We start from the raw sequence: 22,364 nt of genomic DNA, 5'->3' as shown, positions 1-22,364 counted from the left end.
TTTGCATGATGAGCAGAAGAGCGGTAAAGTGATGGCAAGACATCAACTGCCTGGTTTAAAGCAGAATCTGGAAATAGCAGAGGGTTAGATGGAAGAGGACACTGAGACAGCTGGATGACTTTTGAAGCACTTAAAAAAGACAGAAAGGACAGAGGATGAGAGGAGCTCTGCAGACAGTGTTCACAGAGGCCTATAACAGATGTGAGGGTTACAGAGAAGGCAAGGAAGCCAGGATGATTCACAGTAGCCTACTTTTTTAGGAAGCACACATTCCTGAAGATAATGACAACAGTTTATCACAGTTGTACTGAATAGTGACTCCCACACACTGAAAAGTTTATAAGAGATGTTTAGTGTCATGTGCAAGTGTGAACTCAGACAAAAAAAAGATAACAAGCAGGCAAGATGATGGTGACAGAGCAGACTTAAAAAAAAAGAGAGTGAAGAGGGGGCGATGGGTTGAATGACCATGAAAGAGAGAGGAGTGGTTCTTGGGCAATATCAGCTGGTCATTTGGTTGGTCGGGGGCCCACTTTGGTCTAGACTGAAACATCTCAACAACTGTAGGATGCCATAATATTTGGTGCAGACATCCATGGTCCCGTCAGGAGGAATTGCAATAACTGGTCAAAATTTTAACTTGTCCAAGTCTGTTAAGCGTTATAACAAATGTCATTCCCATCAGCCTCAGCTGTACTATTTGTGTTGTGCTGTGTTATTTGCACCGATTAGCAAATGTTACCATGCTAACGAGCTGAACCAAGATGGTGAACATAGTAAAAACTATACATGCTAAACATCAGCTTGCTAGCATTGTCATTGAGACCATGTTAGCATGCTGATGTTAGCATTTAGCTCGAAGTACAGCTGTAGATTCTTTGTCTTATATCTTTGAGGGTAGTAGGGCTAAGACAAACATATATTTTAATATACTTTAAAGATAGTATATTACATAATAATGCTTATATATTAAATGTTTACCATCCTTGACAGGGTCAGCTACAAAAGCTATGGAGGCGGTTAGGATTGATAATCCTGCTCAGTGCTACTTCAGCAGTTTAGATGCTTAATGGTTTGAGTACTCGTCGATGTGACCTTGCTAACCCAGTTCTTACAGGACAGCCATGACTTTGCCTTCAATTTTTCACCACAATAATCTCACAATTCTTTTGAATCGTTTCTAGTAAAGTAATTTTCTGACACAGAATACGTAATGTTTCTGGCCTAATCTACCTATTAATGAAGTGACAACCTTTTGTCATTCACACACAGGTGACATAAATGTGGATGCTCCTTACGACTTCATTCAGCACGATATTGCATGTGGTGCACGAGGGGGAGCAGGGATAGAACATATTTTGCCTTTTATGCTTTAGTTTCACGATTTAATGATATTAGAGAGCGAATTCTGCTGCCTGTTATCTTATCATGTGATCTTAGAAGACAAGTACGAGACGCACATTTCTCTCTCTGATGCATGTTTAACCCTGTGCTACCTTAATCCAGCATTCAGTTCCGACTTGTGTTGCAGAAATGTTGCTAGGTCCGACCTAGTAAGATTGCTGTCCTGACTTTTATGTAAAATTGAGTGTGATGCTGATTAAGACATGAGACCGACATATTACAGTAAACTGCCATCAGATTAACGTAAAGGAGTGTATTCCTGAAAGGGTCTTGATACAATCTAAACCTCCAATCTTTTCTAACTGGAGAGAGGTGATGAAGACAGAAGAGTAATATGACTCACAGAGCAAAATAGTAGCAGACACATGCGGGTAGTCAGAGAATGGACAAAAGAAAGTGTAACAACACTTGTTTAATAGCTGTGAACCCCTCCGAGGAGCCCTTTCCTTAGTGTTCTCTATACTTCTTCTCTCCACACTCTCTTGCTCCTTCTTCAACCCAAGCATCTATGGTTCTGAACACACCACAGAAACAGAACGAAAGAAAGAAAAACACCTCTCTTGGCTGCAAAATATGTATCCACAGGACTGCAACCTTTAATGTATCAACTTACATCAAAATATTTGTTCTGCCCACATTTTTTTGTTTCTGTCAGGCTAAACTGTAGATCTATGGTTGTTTAGTTTCCCATTATCCTTTGAGAAATTGGGCTGAAAATGGTTAAACAGTTAAGCAAAAAAAGATTTATATAGAGATAAAGAGACAGATAAACAAGATTTCAGGAGGGCTTAGACAAAGAAAATTGTGTGCGCATGATGCAGTGGAACCAGCCACCTCTCAGTGTGGGATTAATGGGTTCCACATCCTGGTGTGAAGAGTGATACCAGTCTCCATCTGTACGACCACCTGCTGCTCTGCTAACATCACACAGAGGTGTTAACAGCCTGACCTTGGCATCGTATGTGTGTGTGGCAAAATAAAATGCACTCCTGTAATTGACCCGTGTTTCTTCATTATCAATCATGCTAAACCATATTTATAGATATGTAAATAAATACCACAATGGCTCCAACAGAAAATGCAGATTCTGTCCTCATTCCTGCCACATTCTTGCTGTGGACTTTATGAGTGTGTGTGTGTGATGTGTGCTTCCGTTTGTGCCAACATTTTGCAGTAGCTGCAACTGCATGTGTGCCAGTGTGTCAGCAGGTCTGGGTGGAGTTTCCTCCCGAGAGCACCTCTGTGCACTTTCACCCACCACACACTAAAGTGAACTAGCTGAGTGTGATGGAAAATTAACTGAATGAAAGAAACAGAGAGAAAGAGACTGAGAGGGAGAGAGTGACCCTGGGGTGAATGCCTGTAGGTTGTAATAGTAGCTGAGGAAAGGCTGGTGGAAAGTTGTTTTTACACAGAACCAATTACACAAAAATGTAAGAGTGGTGTTAATAAACACCCTATGGGGGTTGAGTTTACGCTGGAATTACCTCAACGGGTCACAAGTACCATCAATAATATCCTCTAGTTACTCCCAGTGTTATGGTTTGTGGTGTGGAGAAGGTTGGTGGACCCAAATGCAGAACACATAGCGGAGGAGGTACAGTTCAAAGGGTTTATTCAACAAACTAAAGGCGAGCACACTTACAAAGAGTGGCTGAGTCCAGGGAATCCAAAATCATACAGGAACAAAAAAAGGAGGTGATCCAACAGAGAAAATCCAAAATCCAACGAACACACATGGAATAGGCAGGTAACAGGATGAGACAGAGCGAACTACTACCAACATATATACACCAGGGACTAACGAGCAGGGCGGGAGTAACACAGGTGACAGACATGAGACTACCAAGACACAGGCAGGCAGAGAGACAGCAGGGGAAAACAGACAGATACCAATAAGGCCATAGAGAAACTAATGATAACCAGGAAGAAACAGAGAATAAGTGACTGAACCTGAACATAAGCAGACAGATCACTACTATACCAAAACTACAACTAACAGGGAAAACAGACTGAACTAAGATTAAACAGAACACAGAGCAACATGGACAAAATAATATCAAAGTACACGGACCAGGAGTAGACACTAAGAGGCTAGACAGATACTAAGAAAACTTAAAGCGAATGAACAAAATTATCAATAACACTCTAAACCATGACAATATCAAATAAACACAATATCAAATAAACACAGGACCAAGAGCTAAGATAAAAGACAAGACATAAACTACCAAGGACAAGGAACGAGAGAAACAGGCAAACAGAAGGACACATCAAACAATGGCAAAAAACTCAGAAACTCACAGGGAAAAACTACAACTCATAACACCCAGGGCGACATACTATACAATTTGTTATCTTACTAAACTTATTAAGATATTTTAATTAACTGAAGGGAGATACAGAAAAAATAGCAAAGTTTTAGGAAACCATACAGTGTTTCCTTGTTGAGCTGCAGTGGAAGGAAAAGTAACAAATTGATATTCACTCCAACTCTGACAGCAATATTAACTTCAGATAAAGGACTGTGGATTTTTACCTTAATCATTTACATTGAAGTAAGAAGAAAGTGAAGTAAATAATTGTGCATTAGGAAGGGATCCTTTAATAGCTGATATGATTACAGAAATGTACATATGGGCACCTGTCTACTGTATAAGACAGACTTGAAAAATTGCAAACCTATCCTTCAAAGGCATAGTTTGACATTTTTGGAAATTCACTTGTCTTAGAGAGTTAGATGCAGAGGTGTGGACTCAGATCACATGACTTGGACTCGAGTCACAAATATGATGACTTCAAAATGATGATGATGAATTGATATGATGAAAATCCAAAAGAACTTTCTACTTTACTTTGACTTTAACACCACACCAATGACTCGTGACTTCACACGGACTCGAAAAGACTCGATACCCTCCCCAAGTCCAAATATAAATTATGACATAAAAATACTGTGTGCGGCGCTTCAACACTTTATTTAAATCATAAAATTATATGACATTATTATTATTTATATCAATTATATGACATTTCTCGTGTGAAACTGCGCTTCTGCCTTTATTCAATAATATTTTTTTCATTTGTAAATGGTATTTAATTTGGTAAACAGCACATTATGGCTTGTTTAGGACTCAAAGTTTAGGACTTGTTCTTGACTCAGACTTGCCTGTCTCAACTCGGGACTTGAGTGCTAAGACTTGAGACTTAATAGTGACTTGCAAAACAATGATTTAGTCCCTCTGGTTAGATGAAAAGATAAATACCACGCCAGTTAAATAGAAGGCTACCGCCAGCGGCTTAGCCTAGCTTGGCATAAGGACATGAAACTGGCGGAAACAGCTTGCAAAAACTGCTGACCAGCACCTCTAAAGCCCACTAATTAACACGTCATATCTCGCTTGCTTAATACTCACAAAAACCAAAGTGTAAAAATTGTCCATTTTTTATGCGGGGTTATCTGCTGGACTATTTCCAAACGTTTTCATGAAATCTTCTTGCGAGAAAAAACGTGCAGTTGGAGTTTATGTTTATGCTAGAGTAGATATGTCATAGACATAAATGCTATTTGGAGCCCAGTACGACTATGAATCTTTTTTTCACGGCTGAGGAGATTAAGGCTTTAGTCTCATTTGGGGTCAGGCTGCAGGGACACTGTCCTTCACTGTTTGGATGACCACACTTAATCCAACCACATTGTGAACACTGGCTCCGCCACAGCATCTTTGAAAAGGCTCCAGGGTTTCTGCTCTGCAGGTCTTAACTCTTGGAGAGAAGTTGCCTCTGGGGATCAATGACGTTTCACATTATTATTGTAATGTAATACATGAAATATGGCTCAATGTGAGCATTCAGGATGAAGACTCGGTTTACTGTTTTATAATTCTTGGCTGTGGGCCAGTGGATTATAACGCTCCTCTCAAGGGACACAGGCTACATTTTCAGAGTCATTATTCTTGCGACTCAAAATGGATTTGGGGGATGTATGCTGATCCAAGTGCAACTGTGTGGGGTGTGGAAATGGCTTAAGTGTTCCGAAGGAGGCAAATAAGGAGAAGGAAAGCACTTCTAAACAAAAAGAGCATTACGTATTCAAGGTGGCAGACACAAAGATAAAAAAGCGCAGCACTGCAGGCAGGGTAACAGTTAACATGATTACACAATACAGAACACCCACAATCTTGGCAACATGTATACATTCAATTGTGACCTAATTTAAAGTGTATAGACTGAAAACAGGCTCCCCTCTGCGTTGTTTCGTCATATTCAGTGCATTTATCACTGCAACATTAACATGCTAATCAAACACAATGGAGCCTGTTTTAGGTGTCTAAACATAACTTAATTTCATGCATAAAGTAAATGTTTCAAAGATTTTTGGCAACCTAAAAAGTTATGGTAAAACAGAGGCAGATTGGTATGAAAGTAGCATTTTAATGAATGGAGTTTAGCAACTGTATCTGCTGTATCTAAGCAGACCCACCTTTAGAAAAATCTAAAAAAGTGGTTAAGGCAGGGGAGTACAATAAATCTAGGTTAATACATCATAAATCTATGGTAATACAAGAGAGATAACATGAGAACAAGATCAAAGCAGAGAGGAAATGGGATACTGCACAGACGGTCTGCAAAGTACGAGGGAGGAGAGAGAGGTGGGGACAAAAACATGGCAGATGATTTCTTTTCTTTCTGCCCCTTAAAAGAGACATAAGAAAAGGGTGGCAGGGGAGGAGGAGGAGGAAGTAATTGGAAGTAGCTGGAGAGAGAAAAGAAGAAAAGAGGAAAAAGTCCTCTCATGTCTCTGTCACGCTTTGATGGAGGGACGCAGATCCTGTGAAGCAGAGAATGATTGAAAAGACAAAAAGGTGAAAATTATATGGGAATATGACTGGCAAGGACCACACACACACACACACACACACACACACACACACACACACACACACACACACATGAAAGAGAAAAAAAAGTGCATATATTCAGGAGTCACTTATTTACAGACATTTATGTACCCAAGCACATCCGACACACACGAGGCAGTACAATCATTCATAAGCAAACAGAAAACTAAACATGCAAGAACACAAAAACAGACACATGCACGCTCAGTTACATAAGCACAAACATCTCTATCCTTTCCGTCTTAACCACAACAACTGTCACTTGTAAAAGCTACTTATCTCTCACACAAACTGGACAGACAGCCAGCAAAAGAAAAGAAAAGATTCAGAGGGGAAAAAAATGACAGTCCAGTGGACAGCTTTAGAGGAGGGAGAGAGAGGGGAAGAGGAGAACAGTAAGAGAGAGGGAGATATCAAGGAGAGGGAGAGGATTAGAGGAGATATAATGGGCTATAATCCTTTTCTACTGAGAGACTGATCCAAGAATCGCTGATGGGGTGTCTGTTTGAAAGAGCTATTTGTCCAAGATATGAGTCTGCTTTTAGACTGCTTCTACCTTTAGCTCAAACGTCTCAGGCAAAACAAAAAACAGCACTCAAGATTAGCTCTTTTTACCCATCGTATGGTTTAATGGACAATTGTTTTAATTTGAGTAATGTTCTAATTTAATATTCTTATTTGTGCTTTTTAATATGGATTTGCAGTCATTTATAACAACTGTAACATCCTCTAATCTTTTTTCCTCATAACCAGTCGTCCTGCCACACTACAGATGTAAAACAGCAGAGAATTCTTATTCGTGTGATTTTGTAAAATTGTAATATTTAGTGCTCTGGATTGCAGCATTTATTTGAATCATAGACAATAACAATGCAGCACTTACATTTAAATGACCTCTTCATAAATCTAAACAATTCCTATTTGAATCATGAATAAGAATTGTTTATTAATTTCTAAGGACCTCAATATGTGATTCCCATTTTATTTAGAATCATGCACCCTTAATAAGATTCAAAATCATAGTGCTTTGGTTTAGTAGTGGCTTCTAGTACTACTATTGTAATATAAAGAGAGGTGCAAGTACTGCTCACCAGTACATGAGAAAGATAAATATTTAGTTTAGTTTTGAGTTTAAATTAACAACCTTCCGTACAGACATTATGGCTACAATGGTAACTTTAAGTTCAATATATTTTGATGAACTGTTTTCAAAAGTAAAGTACAAACAGGTGCATCTAAAAAGATTTCTTCTGTAATTTAATTCAAAAAGAGAAACTTTCATTTATTCTAGATTCATTACACTCAATTCAAATATTTCAAGCCTTTTTTCCATTTTAATCTTGATGATTACAGCTTACATCATGGAAATCAAAACTATCACAAAAAAATTTTTGAATAAAGAATTTATAATACAGAAATGTTGACCCGAGGAGCCATAATCAGTTAATTAACTCAGAACACCTGCAAAGGTTTCCTGAGCCTTTCATCTCTCAGTCTGGTTCTGCTGCTAACACTGCACTTTTCCATATTAAATCTTTTTGAGATGTTCAGAAAACCACAAGCAAACAATAATAATGGAATGGCGGTTCTTTTCAAAATCTATCTGTAAATGTTCTCAGTTAAAGAGACAATTATTCTTTTGTTTGGATGAATTATTAAACGTTTTAAAATAAAACACTTCTTGATGCTGTTGTAGTTCGCACATTATAAAAGAAACTGTATTTCAGGCTTGTCAGCTCAAAAGATGTGTGACAGCCATCTCCTTTTTAAATTGGAAACATATCAAACATAAACTAAGGGGATGTAGCTCAGTGGTAGAGTGCATGCTTTGTATGAATGAGGCCCTGGGATCAATTCCAAGCATCTCTGCATTTACTTTTAATCTCAAGCTTCTTTAGCATTTATTGGCTGAGGTAAATGATTATCTATGTTTAAGATGCACAGCAAGATTAGGGAATGTGGTTCAGTGGTATCATTTAGGGGGTCTGGGTTCAACATATTCCCATGCGGACTGTCACAAAGCTGTGGAACTCTTGGAGGAGCACACTGTCTGAAAAGCCCGAGTATGTTTGTCTTGGTCTGTGTGTGAGGAAATAAAAGCTCAGAGCTAAACTAGAGAAGCAATAAAGGAGATTATTGATGTGAGACGGATGGATGGAGGATAGATCACTGATGGGGCTATACATAACCTCCACAAGTAAAAAAACTACATTCCACATTCTGTGGATGGTGAACTGAAATATGGTTGTTACTCAAAATGTGGATTTTTTCAGACAAAATATGAGTGGATGGAATGACTGTTGTCACTCTCAGGAGCCTTTGCAAACTAAGTATTTGAATGAAATAAATGCTTTGACAAAGCTGGGAAGCGATGCGACAAAGACTAGAACTGTTTTAATGACTATGTGTCAAAATATGAGGACAAGGAAACAGATTTTGGCAGCCGTTTGAAAGGGATTTAAAGGGAGTTTTGAGTAGCATGAGGATTTTCATAATACTGCACCTTATAATAAAAGATGAAAGGGTTACAAACACACAAATACACAAGCACACTTATTTGGACACACATTTTAATACATACACATTACTAGTTTTGCAATGACAGAGGAACAGGTATGTAAAGGTGAAAGCAAACAAAAACAAAGGAGCGGGGATGTAGCTCAGTGGTAGAGCGCATGCTTTGCATGTATGAGGTCCTGGGTTCAATCCCCAGCATCTCCACTTCTTGTGCTCTTTTGGTTATAATTGATGTGATCAGAACTTAAACGCGGGACACAGAAGAATTCAATCACCCTAAAACTGTCCTGACCACAGATAGGTGTGCAAAAAGGGCCACATCTCTCCAATCACTGCAGAGTTGTCCCTAAATTGCCCTTTTTTGCTGAACATTTGCTAGAGTGCAGTCCTGCTAGTTTTTGAAATATTGTGCAGAGATCAGAATGCACAAAGAATGGGATGCGCATTTTAAAGAGCAGCTCAAAGGGATTTTTCTCTCAATGATTGAAAATCAGAATGAATTATTTAAATTTTTGGAAAAAGAAAAGTCTCAGTATTTTTGTATGTTGCACATTCTAAAATATGTCAGGCTCTTAAGGCTGTTTTATCCCCTTAAAAGATGGCGTGACAGCCACATGCCACTTGTAACATATATAAAGGAAGCTAACGTAGCTGTAGATGTACGTGGTCCTGGGCATCTCCAACTGTATTCTTAAGAGAGGTCACAGTTGTTCATATATAATAAGCTTGTATAAAATACCAAAGGATGACATTTTCTCTGGAGGAATGGTGTCACTTTCCATTACAGGAGTTCAAAAGCAATATGACATGTTTGTCAAGCCTACGGCAGCCCAGTATCATGTCGAGATACTTTTTTTTTTCCCAGAGAGAAGTGTCTCAGTGGAAATAAGTGTATTCTTGATGGTGGAACAACTTCCTATGAGTGAAATCATTCATATGCAAATTCATACTGTAGTTCACTGACATTCACACTCATTTACAGAGTAAGAGATCTGCTGTTTTCAACAAGGCTACATTCATTTAGCAACAACCTGTTTCTTTGCTCGTTGCAGTTCTGAAATACTGTAAAGAAGTCATGTGACTTGACAAACTGATGTTTTACACACAGACTGCTACAGTCCCTGATTATGTCTTTAGATATAAGATTGTGTGTTAACTGTACATGCAGACACCATATAAATATAAGATTTTCTTATAAGCACAGTGCTTGAAGTGGGCTGGAACGCACCGGTACGCAGAACCGGCACCTCGACATTTTACTCTTTGGCGTACCGGGACATTTTCTTGCGTACCGGGACTTCTCCCAAGTTGCCGGTACTCTCCTCTGCCCTCTCCATATCTGGGCGCTACGTGACGCTCATCTTTTCCTGTTCTCTCTGCCTGCGAAACTCTATCAGCGGAGAGAGACGAGGGAGAAGAGGAGCTCGGGTGCCTCTCAAGCAGCTGTGTACTGAATATAGCTCGTCAATGTCACTTGTTGTGAACCGACCAATCACAGCCTGGATGGGGCGGGACATTTAAAAGTTTACACTGGGGACGCTGGGGACAGGTCAGAATCACAATGTCTCCATCACTTTTTGAAAGCTTTTGTTAAAAATCGTCTGAAAAACAGCAACAAGAAATGTTGAATAACAACATGCAATACAACTGCACTGTATATGCGTACTGCACTTATGTACTATATAGTTGCTCAATACATACAAATAACTAATAAATAACAGTAATATTAACTGTTAACAAGCTGAGGTAAATGGACAGAGGATTAGTCCACTATGTGCACAATGCTAGAAAAGACACAAAAATGCCACACACAGCAGGGGAAACTAAACCATCCACACACCTAGATCCTGGGAAGATGCAACCGAAAAGTTAACCAAAACAGAGACATATCTTTTCTTCCTAAACTGCAGCTTATCTCAAATGGATTTGTTATCTCCTGATAGTGGAAATGATGACTTATGGAATAGTGATAACATAAGTCAAATCGCCGAGGATTTCAGCATTTCTAAGGATAATACACCAGCTTATGTGCCACTGCAAATAAACAAATCTGAAATTAAACACCCTTAGCATCTATTTATCTGCCAAATATTACAGATAAATAGCTATGGCTCTTGCTACGGCTCTCTCCCTTTATAATTAGAGAAATATCTAAAACTGATGTTGGTTAGTGTTATATAAAAACAGCTATGTACATACAACGCAACCTAATTTAGCTGGCTCACTTTATGCCGTCCATGCCTTGTCTTTCATTCTAAAAAGAGTAACTTTTCTCAACTTCAAACAAGTGCTGTTCCTACAAAGATGAAAAGATTCCATTAGCCTACGTTCTATGTAAAACAGGGGCTGTCAGTTTGAAAGCTGAACCTTGTTAACAATGCCAGATCCTTGGATTTACACATAACTATAAACTTAATATACACACTCAATGTAAATTGTTATTCTTATAATAACAAAAATGATGGTGCCAGGCCCAAACTCTCATATTACAGCTATTGCTTCCATTCTGGGGCTCAGTGGTAGAGAGTGTGCTTTGCATGTACGAAGTCCAGGGTTCAATCCCCCGCAACTCCTATCATAGCTGTTGTAGTGGACAACAGTGTGGATTTGTGCATTTTATATTAAATAAATTTGGAGCTACTCTAAATTCCTCTTTTCCTCTGTCAGAGAGGAGCAGGGGGGGTTAATTATCAACCCTCTACAGACGGCTGAAGAGACCCCATCGTAAAACTGGCCACCTTTGGCAACAGCCGAGATATGTCTCGGTGCCTGAATTGTTAAAATGACAAAGAAACTAACCAGAGATTACAAACAGCCTATTGGAACTCTCCTTGGAGACACACGTAAATGTGGCAATTGACCTTGCTCTGTGTTTCATTACCCCATCAAAGGGATACTCCTTGTCACACCCAGATGTGACAAAATCCAGAGCACCACGGACCGCCCTGAACTTTGTGTAAACAAAGACTGCAGTCTCCAAAGACTCAAAGCATTAACTGTTTAATTAAATAATCTTTTAGTTACTTGATTACGTTTGCCTCTATTTGAGTAGTTATGTTACCATGTTGTTGCTATCTGTTGTTGATATTATTGCTGAAAAGAATCTAAATAAGTTACTTTTGCAGTGTTTTTATTTTCAGCAAGATTAAGGACACTCCTTCATCTTATGTGTAACCAATGCTTGTTCACAATACTTTCTCACACAATTCCTTTAGAAATGATGATAAAGAAATGTCATACTATACTCTATTAATTGCCTGCTTGAATTTAAGGCTAAATAACTAAATTCCCCAGTTCCTAAGGAAAGATTGTTTGGATTAATCTAAGCTTTCCTCATGTAACCTGAGCTCCCCCAAGTGGACGAAATAAGTATTACATACCAGTCGGAAATGCCGTTAATGTATAAATGTCACTCATTATTTATCAAGACCAATAATTTGACAAGTGTTTTCCTGTTACCAAACGTTTAACTTAGAACGGTACAACTGTTTGACCATTGAGGTTTGATTGTGGAAAATATTTGATTATAATACGCGCAAATAGACTTTCTTTTCTTTTATAGACATTAGAAGTTTAGAAAGACAGACCCTCGGGAAACCGCAAACGCTCCCTGCGGGAACGAAGGACTGCTCCCTGGGGAACCACGCCCCAGACAACAAAAGAGCGACACACGACGTCGTTCTGGCTCTTCTCCTCTCCTCTTCTCTTCCGCTCTGCTCTCTGGACGCTTCAGCACTCGTCCGACGTGCCTCTCTCGGCAACGCCCTAAGAATTTGACCAGCGCAACGAAGTCTTTGTTTCGCTTGAAGCTACACACACGAAGTGCCGTGACAACGATTTTTCCCTCGTTTAACAGCAATTTTACTTGTTTTTATTTTCTTTCTGTTAGTTTGTTAAAAGTTATCAGTCTGTTAAGTTACACTAGTTAATTCAAGAGCAACCCAGTTCTTTTTAAGCTCTATACGTCGAGCTAAGCCCACGGAGACAGAAACACAAGACCAAAACCCTACATTCTGTGGTCAGTGACGTCCAATAGTTGCTAATCCATTTTTCTTTAGTCCAGCATAGGAAATCTTTATACCCCTAGACAAATTTAATGAGTTATCATCTAATTGCATTCGTTAGTTGCCATATGAGTCAGATGCTTCCCACAATAGAACCTCCATTCTCATTGTTTAGCCATTGTTTATTTTCCCTGATGTATTTAACCACCCTTTTACATCACTTTAGTTAGTTAATAAATTCACTGTAATCAAGGAATTGTGTGTGTTGCCTATTTCTACGTCCCTGCCAAGAGAATTGACCCTTTAGATATGAGACTGACTGATTGATTGATTGATTGATTGAAGATAATTGAGCGATTATTAACTAAGTGATCACTGGTGAATAATTGTATAATTATTAAAAGCTACCTAGAGGTCCAGAGACTCTAGGTTAATAACAACTCCGGTGGTGCCCTTTCTTTTTCAAAACGGATTTATGGATTAATATATTTTTTAATATTAAAATTCATAATTGGGTATTAATTCTCAATAATTTATTAAAATTCATAGCTAGTTTAGACATGCTACACTGTAACCCAAAGCCTTTCTTGGCTGAATGATGACACACTATGACAAAAGTCCATAATGGGGAGATTTCCTTACACTTTGCATGTGTGAGGTCCCGTGTTCAATCTCCACCTAAATTAAGTATTTATAAGATCAGCATAAAGGCTTTTGAACTTCTTTGACCAATCTGAAGAGAAGACAACGTTTAAAGAGGTGGTATTATGCTTTTTGGCTTTTTCCCTCTCCTTTATTGAGTTAGATACCTTTTTTGTGCTGTAACAGGTTTGCAAAATGAAAAAGCCCAAAGTCCAGCCCAAAGGGAGTTCCCATCTCCCACAGAAAACTCTGTTCTGAACTGCTTGAAAACAGCTCGTTTGTAGTCCAGCCATTTCCTTTTCATCCCTGTGTTGTCACAGGGAAGAAAGCTAAATTTATATCATACAATGCTCGCCAAGCGGCTACTCTGACACGCCCTCAAAAACACCGGTGGAAAAACACTGAGCTGCAGCACACACCTCTCCTCTCCCTTCCAAACACTAGCTACCCTCCAGGCAGTCAATGGACATAAAGTTGTTAATGTGATGTAGAGACAGAGCTCAGTTAAAACTTTATGGATGAAAGATACTTTTGTTACAGATTAATAACTCACCACTCTGAAACTCTTGCCATGTTGCCAAGCTAGTCGGCAACATGTAGCCTACAGCTGAATTGAAGCTGTTTTAGGGCTGCTAGCCCTTCTCTGCTTCTGATTGGCTATTACGGGCTTTTCACCGACCTGCCCTTCTCTGCTTCTGATTGGCTAGTAGTCCTTAACTAGGAACTGCGCATGTGCAACTCCCAACAAAGATCATTTAGAGACAAGATGTATCACTCTGTAGCTAAAATGAAGCCTTCAACACAGGGTGAAAAGAGGAGCTGCAGCAATGTGCAATGTGACAAAAAAATATGGTGTTTTTAAAACATGTTTAAACTAACAATGTGAGTTTCGTGAGCCTGGTGAGTTGCATTGGACAAATGCACAAAGCTGAGAGCGAGTGTTTCTGCAAATTCAGATACAGTGAATGGTCTGTCAAGTCATCGCGGCGTATCCATCTCAGACCATTGCAACTAGCTGAAGGGTTGTGCGGCAGTGTGTGGGCATGTTTATTTGTGCTGTGAAACAATCCAAAATGTATCTTTGTAGCTCTCTCTCCTCATTTACTGTCTAGAAGTGGTGTTGGTCAGGATCAAACTGAACCATGGCTGGTTTATAGTGTGAAAGCATTTTTTGGATGTGTGGCAAGCATGTTAAAAATGTCAGTTGTGTGAGTCTTGCAAGACAAATTTCTAACCTGACGAAAAATCTCGTCACACCCCCCTCAAGGGCTGCAGGATATGAAAAGCAGGCAAACAAACTTTTCACCACATTTTACCAAAAAACACAAAAAAACAGGGTGTGAGAGAGTAAAGTACAGGGCTACAGACTGTCGGACACAGGCCAGGCTAGGGCCCAGATTTGAGGGCTCTACTCTGAACTACTAAAAAAATTATGATCAAATTCTCATCCGCTTATTCTCTTTCTAGTTTAGGGAGCAAAGGAGAACCTTTCTCTCAGAGACAGAGAGAGAGACAGCTCAGGGGAGAAAGGACCAGGTGTTCAAGGGAAACAGTCAGACAATAGTAATCTATTACTGTAGCTGCTCCAGACGGTGTAGTGTGCATGGGTGTCTGTCACCATGGGTGTCCTCTAGTTCTGATGATGACTTTGCAAAAGCACCATGTCTTCCTCCCAAAACAGATGCTGCTTTTTAAAATTCTGTCCTGAGAGTAAAAATAACTTTTGTCTGGTGTGTTCTTGCACGGATGTGTGTACATAGTGTACTTGTAAGATGCTAAATCCACACTGATGTCTAGAAGCTGCATTGCAGTGTGATGCCTGTTTACAAAAATAACACCAAGTGTAACAAGACTTTAAATAATGACTTGGAAATCAAGCCTGAATGGAAACTGTCTGATGCATATGCACCAACACATAACCACAATATGGAGACAGAGATACATGCTCCATCTCTTTGTAATGACTTCACATCACATACACACAGCAAAAGCTCCCAGAAGGACTTGCAAAGCTGGACAAGAATTCGTATTTCTCTAGTCTGGAGGGAGGAAAGTATGAAACTGCTACGTCTGTCAGGAACTTCCTTTGGCATGCAAAATAAATAGTGGACCCAATTCATCCTTCGTATTGTCCGCTCCATGTGTAAAGGCAGCCAGGTTTTATTGTATTTATTTTGAAATACTTACTTTTCGCATTCAATCAATGGGCGGCACACCATACTTGCAGCTAGTACATCCCCATCCTCTTCACAGCTGGTAGTTACAGAACTGTATAACCCCTGACAAAACCTAGGCTTTAGATATATCATGGACATGTATATTCATTAGCTTCCATTAATTAATTACAATGTGATTTGTTTGGCAATAGCTTCCCTAAAAGCAAACATGAAGAACTCCTCCCATCACACACAGCTCAACGACTACTTGACATAACATAACCATGACTCATCAGCAGTATTGGGAAGGGAAAATTATGTCATACTGATTTATGATACTGACTTTCAAATGTCTCTTAACTGACTCCCTGAAAGAAGAAAGAAAGAAACATGGTACAAGGGAGGGAGAACAAGTTTGTTGTACGTGCTTTACATGTTTGAGGTCCTGGGTTCTTCCCCCGGCATTCCCAACTGTAGTTACAGTCTGGACTTTTCCTTCACCAATTTTGTACAAAAGACACTTGTGACACTGGTTGTAACAAAACATGTCCTAATATATTATGTCCGGCATTAATATGAGACAGCTTTCACGGGTAAATCTCTGATTGTCTCTATTTAGTACAGTTCCAAATAGTATTCGAAGCTTCCCGAGTGCTATACAAGTTATACTAAAGGCTTGTACAGACTACAGGACTTTCAGCATCGGCCGATGGCCGTGCCGTTCACAAAACTTGCCGTCATATGACGGCAGTCTTGAAGTCGTTGTGGCGTTCACACTACGTGACTGATCGGTGACAGGGACACACACACACACACTACAGGAGCTGATGTTTTGTCAAGAAAACACACGTGAAATGTGAAACGGGAAATGAGCGATCCTGCACACGAAACAGCTGTTTGTTATTATAAAGATGGCGATAATAAAGACAATCTAGGTGAAAGGATGGATTAGTACATGCAGGTAGCAGGGATTGTCTGAGCTTCAGAGAGAGCAGGAGGGGAGTTAAAAGGTGCAGCTCCCCGACACCCAGATAACTCCTGACTGTGAGTTTACAACTCACGGCCCAAAAAGGAGAACAACAAACGCACGTGTGCACATTTTCAGCTTACTTTAGCTAGCCTTCAACTCAACAATCAATCAAGATTTCAGTTAAATGCTAAAGTTGTTGTTACTGTTACCTTGTCTGTGGTCCGCTGGCAGAACACCGGCTGCTTTTTGTTCAGCTGCCGTCGTGCTGTTGCCAAGGCGACATAAGTTTTGTTTTATGGTGGACGGACGGTAACATTACATAGTTTTGTTTTCTTTAGCTTGAAATAATTCCATACTGTGGACACTTTCTTCTTTGTCCCTCGCTTTTTTCTCTCTCTTCCTCTACTTTGCAAACAGCTCCATTATAATCACGTCGTGTTCACAGCATAAGTGCAATGTGTGACGGTAATAAATGTCCGTGCGAAACACTGTGGTGTATAGTTAAATGGCTTAAACGAAGCATCGATGTAAAGAAATTCTGTCGATGCATTTTATTAATCGATTTTATCGATTTAATAAATGAATTGTTTAAGCCCTAGTTCCAAACACTGAATCCAGGTTACTAATAAAACTGCATAGCTATAAGGAATTCTGTAACTGTAACCTGTTTTTCACTTACAGAGCACAACCATGTAATGTGCAATGCAATTAATGACAGCTTATTAAATACTGTAAGTCAACACATCCCGCAGGCTCTCAAACCCACTGTAACGTTAACTAAATAACGTTACATGATCCAAAATAAACCTGTAACCTATTTTTCACTTACAGAGCACAACCATGTAGCCTAATACGTCTACAAGTATTCCCAGCTTATAAACTACTATAAATCAACACATCCCCCCAGCCTCTCAAACCAGTGTAACTTTATAACTAAGTAAAACTTTAACGTTACATGATCAACAATAAACCTGTAACCTGTTTGCAGCCAACATTAATAATTAACATGATGGCAGCAGGATGTAAATGATTACGTTTATCAACCACCGCAAGTTTGGCAAGTAAACAAACGCTCATTCATCTTTTCATAACGAACAACAGCCGGAGTAAACCTTCCGTAGGTCATAGCTAAAGCAAGAAGCAACAAACGTTAGATGGCCAATGCTGAGCTAAACATGTTTACTAACCTCAGGTTACTAACCTATCTTGCGTTCAGTGCGTCTTTGTTTGGGAGTTGTATGAAGTTTTAAAGCTTTAAAGATTTAAAGTTTATGATGAATGGCTCAGCAGCTGCCGGTGTTTGTTGTCCTCTCTCACGTGTGGCTGCGCGCAGCAGATGCTACGTGTTACGTAGGCAGGTTATAGGTAACGCAGGGAGGGGAATAACAGCAAGCTCACCAGACGTTTCCTAAAAATAAACATTGTTCACGAGTCCCGCACCTCGAGTCCGAGTCGAGTCTGAAATCTTTTGAGGAGGAGTCTCAAGTCGAGTCTGAAGTCACAGTGTGTGCGACTTAAGTCGGACTCGAGTCTGAGTCTGACACTTGAGTCCCCATCTCTGGGAGACACACACAGGTTTGGTAGTTAAAAATATATTTGGGTTAATGCCAGCAATAGTCAGCCTCAGGTGATGTCACCCCATCTCCTTGGCCTCAGTCAGGCAGTGGGCCAGTGGGAATCTGCCTACCTGCTGTTACTGTCATCAGCACCTGTCTGTCACTGTTCCTGTCTGGTCTCCATTCCTTTCCGTCTGATCCTCTTTTAATTTTTTTATAGCACACTTTATCGGCACTTGTTTTTATTTATGTATGTATCTTTGTCTTTCTCACCCTCCACCCCGCTCTCTTCTGCCTCTACTTCCGTCTCCTCTTATTATTGAGGTCTGAGCATTTCAGAAAATGACGGCTGTAAAGCCAACAGCTTTGAAGTGACTACATTTAATTAATTGCATCAACGGAATATGCTGAGGGGTCAAAAGAGACTAAATACAGCATGTCTACCCTGAAAAATGTGTACACCCCCCGGGGACAATCAGTATGACCGATCATCCTAGCATCCCCTTTTGGCCAGGCAGTGTTATTTTTAAAATACTGAACTGCGTCATTTCTGCACCGTCTATACTTACAAATCTTATTTTTTATCTGCAACAGTTATTATCTGTCTGGCTTTTATGAAACCGCTATGCCTACCATGTGGGGAAAAAAGCAGTTACAACTACTAGTTTTTGCAGAAAGTGTAATATTCAAATATTTGAATATTGAGATTATGAGAACAATCAGAATGAGATATTTTGAATGAGGTGATTTTTGAGAATATATACTACTCTTGATAAATGGTACCAGTTCATGATCAAAATCTAAACTGTAGCACATTTCACTTTTTGAAATTTAATATGGTCGACAAAGCTTACAATTATTATATCATCACTGTTTAAGCATAATATTTCAAACTCTATCCTCACAAAACACAGTGTATCTGTGTTGCAACCCTTACAGATTTAATTTCAATATGACTATGTAGCTAAGGAAAAGCAACGTAATTTATTTTTTCTCCTATGAATCTAAACAATGGAAATGAATTGTTTTTGTCGCTGAAGATCCCTGAGGAACTGCTGTATCCAGTGTGGGACAACTTGTTGAATCCATTTGAGTCAACAACAACTGTTCAAAACCCAAAACCACTGGTGCCATAATCATCCCTGTCTCTCTCTCACTCTGCTCTTCTTGCTCTGTGACCCATTTCTTCTTCTGGCTGGTGCTCAACTGTACAATTACACAACAGGCCGGGGACTAAAGGATACATATTTCAACAAACAGGATGCTTATCAAGGCGTCGGCCTAAAGACACTCACACACGTTTGTACTTTTATACTTGTGAGAACCCTCATTCACATAAAGCATTTCCTCGCCCCTAACCTCAACCGACACACCTACATGCTTAACCTCAACCCTTATCCTGACCTGAACCTTAAGCTGATTCTAACCTTAACCCCAAAACCAAGTTTCAACCCCTCCTATAAGCACACCAACCAAAATGTTTAAGCACAACTGCTGTTAACTTTTTGAAAAATTACACATTTGCATGATGTTTCTATCAAGCAGCTACACTGTGCTGCTGTGTATAAGTAACAACCACACACAGTAGAGACATAACATTTCTTTATTCCAGATGAGGTTGTGACCCCTTTTTTCCCCATGAAATAAGTGCATGACAACTATAAGAGACACAGACAGAGAGTGAAAACATTAGTTGAGGCTTTTGCTCCAAGTCTCGCTTTGGTACAAAATGAAAAATGGATACTCCACCCACTTCCTACAGCATGCTGCACTCCATGGACTGACTGACACACACAGCTAAAATAAATAGTCTGGTGTTAAGTGAGACTATTTGCGAGATCTGTCCCTCACAGAGCTTTCCCACCCAGTATCTTACACACACGGACACAATTAAGATTCCACAACGCACCCAGATTCCACAGTATTCCCAGAATACACATTGCTTCCTAAATATTTGAACATTAGACTTGGTAGATTAGTTACAGATCCCTTTTCACAACCAAAACTACAAAGTGCTTTCCAAATTGAAAGAATAAACTGGACGATGGGTCATTCAGCCATTCAGGACACTTATTACATGCCATGGATGATTAGTAAACTTTTGCTACAAGGTCCCTTCATGGTAATGATAATAAAGTTGAAAATGAGAAAGGAAATGGAAAATCAAAAAGAAGTATCTCCATGTACACTGTCACTTTTGAGTGGCTCTACCCTTGGGGGTTACATGCTCAGCGGCAGGTATCTGATCTATTTCTTATTTTCACACAGTAAACAACCTGTCGAACTTTCACCAAGGGTTACATTTGGGTAGCAGTGCCAAAACTACATTTTATCACAATTTCAGGGCCTTTGCAAGCATCCAGTAAGTCTGAGCAGAATTTATACTGGCTAGACAGTTAAACTTCTTATCTTTGATTTGAGCCTGCTTCGGTTTTTAGCCAGATGAGCTCTGAGGTCAGTGTAGCTCTTGGATTCAGTGCTGACCCCATTTCCTTTTAAATGTTGGCTGATTCTTACAGAACTTCATCCAAAATCCAATGTGTTGTTACTCTGAGTAATGTTACCAGCTCAAATATCATACAGAGTAAATTCAGGACACTGGTTTTCATACAAAAAGACTGAATAGTCTCATATTTAAGGAGGTATCTTAAAGCAACATTATGTAAGATTTGTTTTTTTCCTGCGATTTGGAGAATAAATTACCGTAATAAGGACAACTGTATATGTGCATTTCTTATAACATTACGATCAAAAACTAACAAGTGGACTTCTTTGCTAACACAGCCAAACATCAAGCAAGTGCAACAACACAAGACACTGCAAAACAGCTAGGTATTAGTTATTATTTACCAGTCCAACAGAAAGAATGCCGGCTCCGCGTCTGTCTTGCAGCCTTTTATTTCACAAATCCATTGCTGGTCACATGATGTTGTCACCCTGAGCAGTCGACCATTGCTGAGCTCCCGCTGCTACCAAGCTATACTTGACTATTACAATCTTAAAAGTTTGTGTAACAATATCCAGACAACATGCCTAACACTAAAGCCCCCAAACTATATATAAATATTATATTTCACAGAGCTGTTAAATTATCCATCTGTCTGTGGTATAAATGCTGAGCCCCTCTGCTGTGCCATAAAGCTTCCCACTAGATCACACAAAAGTGTATTTTATTTATTTATTTTTTTCATGTTATCATCTTAAAATAGTATCCCTTAATGTTAAGGGATTCAAACTTGTCATTAAAAGGCAAGAGATCCTTGCCTTTCTGAAAAAGGAGAAAACACAAATAGCCTTATTGTCAGAAACTCACTTGAATAACTTGGAGCATCTCAAGCTGAGGAGGTCCTGGGTGGGACAGGTGTTCTGTCTTATAACACAAATAGCAGAGGTGTAGCTATATTAATCCACCGCAGCTTCCCATTTACCTTAGAGACAACTAGAAAAGATAATGATGGCTGCTATGTCCTCATCTCAGGTTATCTTTATGGGGAACAGATTCTCAGGTTGCATATATGGCCCAAATTCATATGACTCCGCCTTTTTCCCTAAGCTTTTATCTGAGGTCTGAGATCAACCCCATATGTTGTATTAGGGGGCGACTTTAATTGTGTGCCTGACCCAAGTGTTGACCTGTCCCCACCTAAATTTGGCCCAACCTCTCGGAAGAGCCTTAGTCTGCCATGACTTAGAGCTGTTTGACATTTGGAGAATAACTAATATAATAATAATAATAATAATAATAATAATAATCTTTATTTGAAGAGCACTTTTCAAAAACAACTTACATAGTGCTTTAACATGTGTAAAGACAATAATACCCAAGAGACAATAATACAAAAACAATACAAGATAAAAGCATGAAAACATTGAAAAGACTAAAATACACATTTAAGATAAATATAAAATTAGTAAAATAGAATAAAATAAAAGGGATAAAATAAAGTCAAATAAGATCGGGAAAGGCTCTCCTATAAAAGTATGTTATAAGAAGGGACTTAAAAGAGTTCACTGACTCAGCCGCCTTGATTTCCTCGGGCAGGCTGTTCCAGAGCCTCGGGGCCCTGACAGCAAACGCTCTGTCCCCTTTAGTTTTCAGTCGAGACTCTGGAACAGACAACAGACCTCTGCCCGAGGATCTCAAGGTACGTGCTGGTGCGTATGGGACTAAAAGTTCAGAAATATAACAAGGCGAGAGGCCATGAAGAGCTTTA

The 22,364-nt window shown here is 39.4% G+C and overlaps 1 protein-coding gene and 1 non-coding gene across 3 annotated transcripts in view; one reads left to right on the top strand and one right to left on the bottom strand.

Annotated features, from left to right (window-relative positions):
- The window catches only part of LOC123980006 (meiosis 1 associated protein), a 73,442-nt gene that overhangs the window by 35,559 nt on the left and 15,519 nt on the right, over positions 1-22,364 (bottom strand). The window lies entirely within an intron of this gene.
- trnaa-ugc lies at positions 8,955-9,026 on the top strand. The gene has a single exon. It is a non-coding gene; the product is annotated as a tRNA-Ala (tRNA).

Source organism: Micropterus dolomieu, linkage group LG12 (genome assembly GCF_021292245.1).
Source record: "Micropterus dolomieu isolate WLL.071019.BEF.003 ecotype Adirondacks linkage group LG12, ASM2129224v1, whole genome shotgun sequence".
In the NCBI taxonomy this organism is placed as follows: Eukaryota; Metazoa; Chordata; class Actinopteri; order Centrarchiformes; family Centrarchidae; genus Micropterus; species Micropterus dolomieu.
Note: the sequence above shows the minus strand (reverse complement) of the source record. Positions and strands in the feature narration are given on the sequence as shown.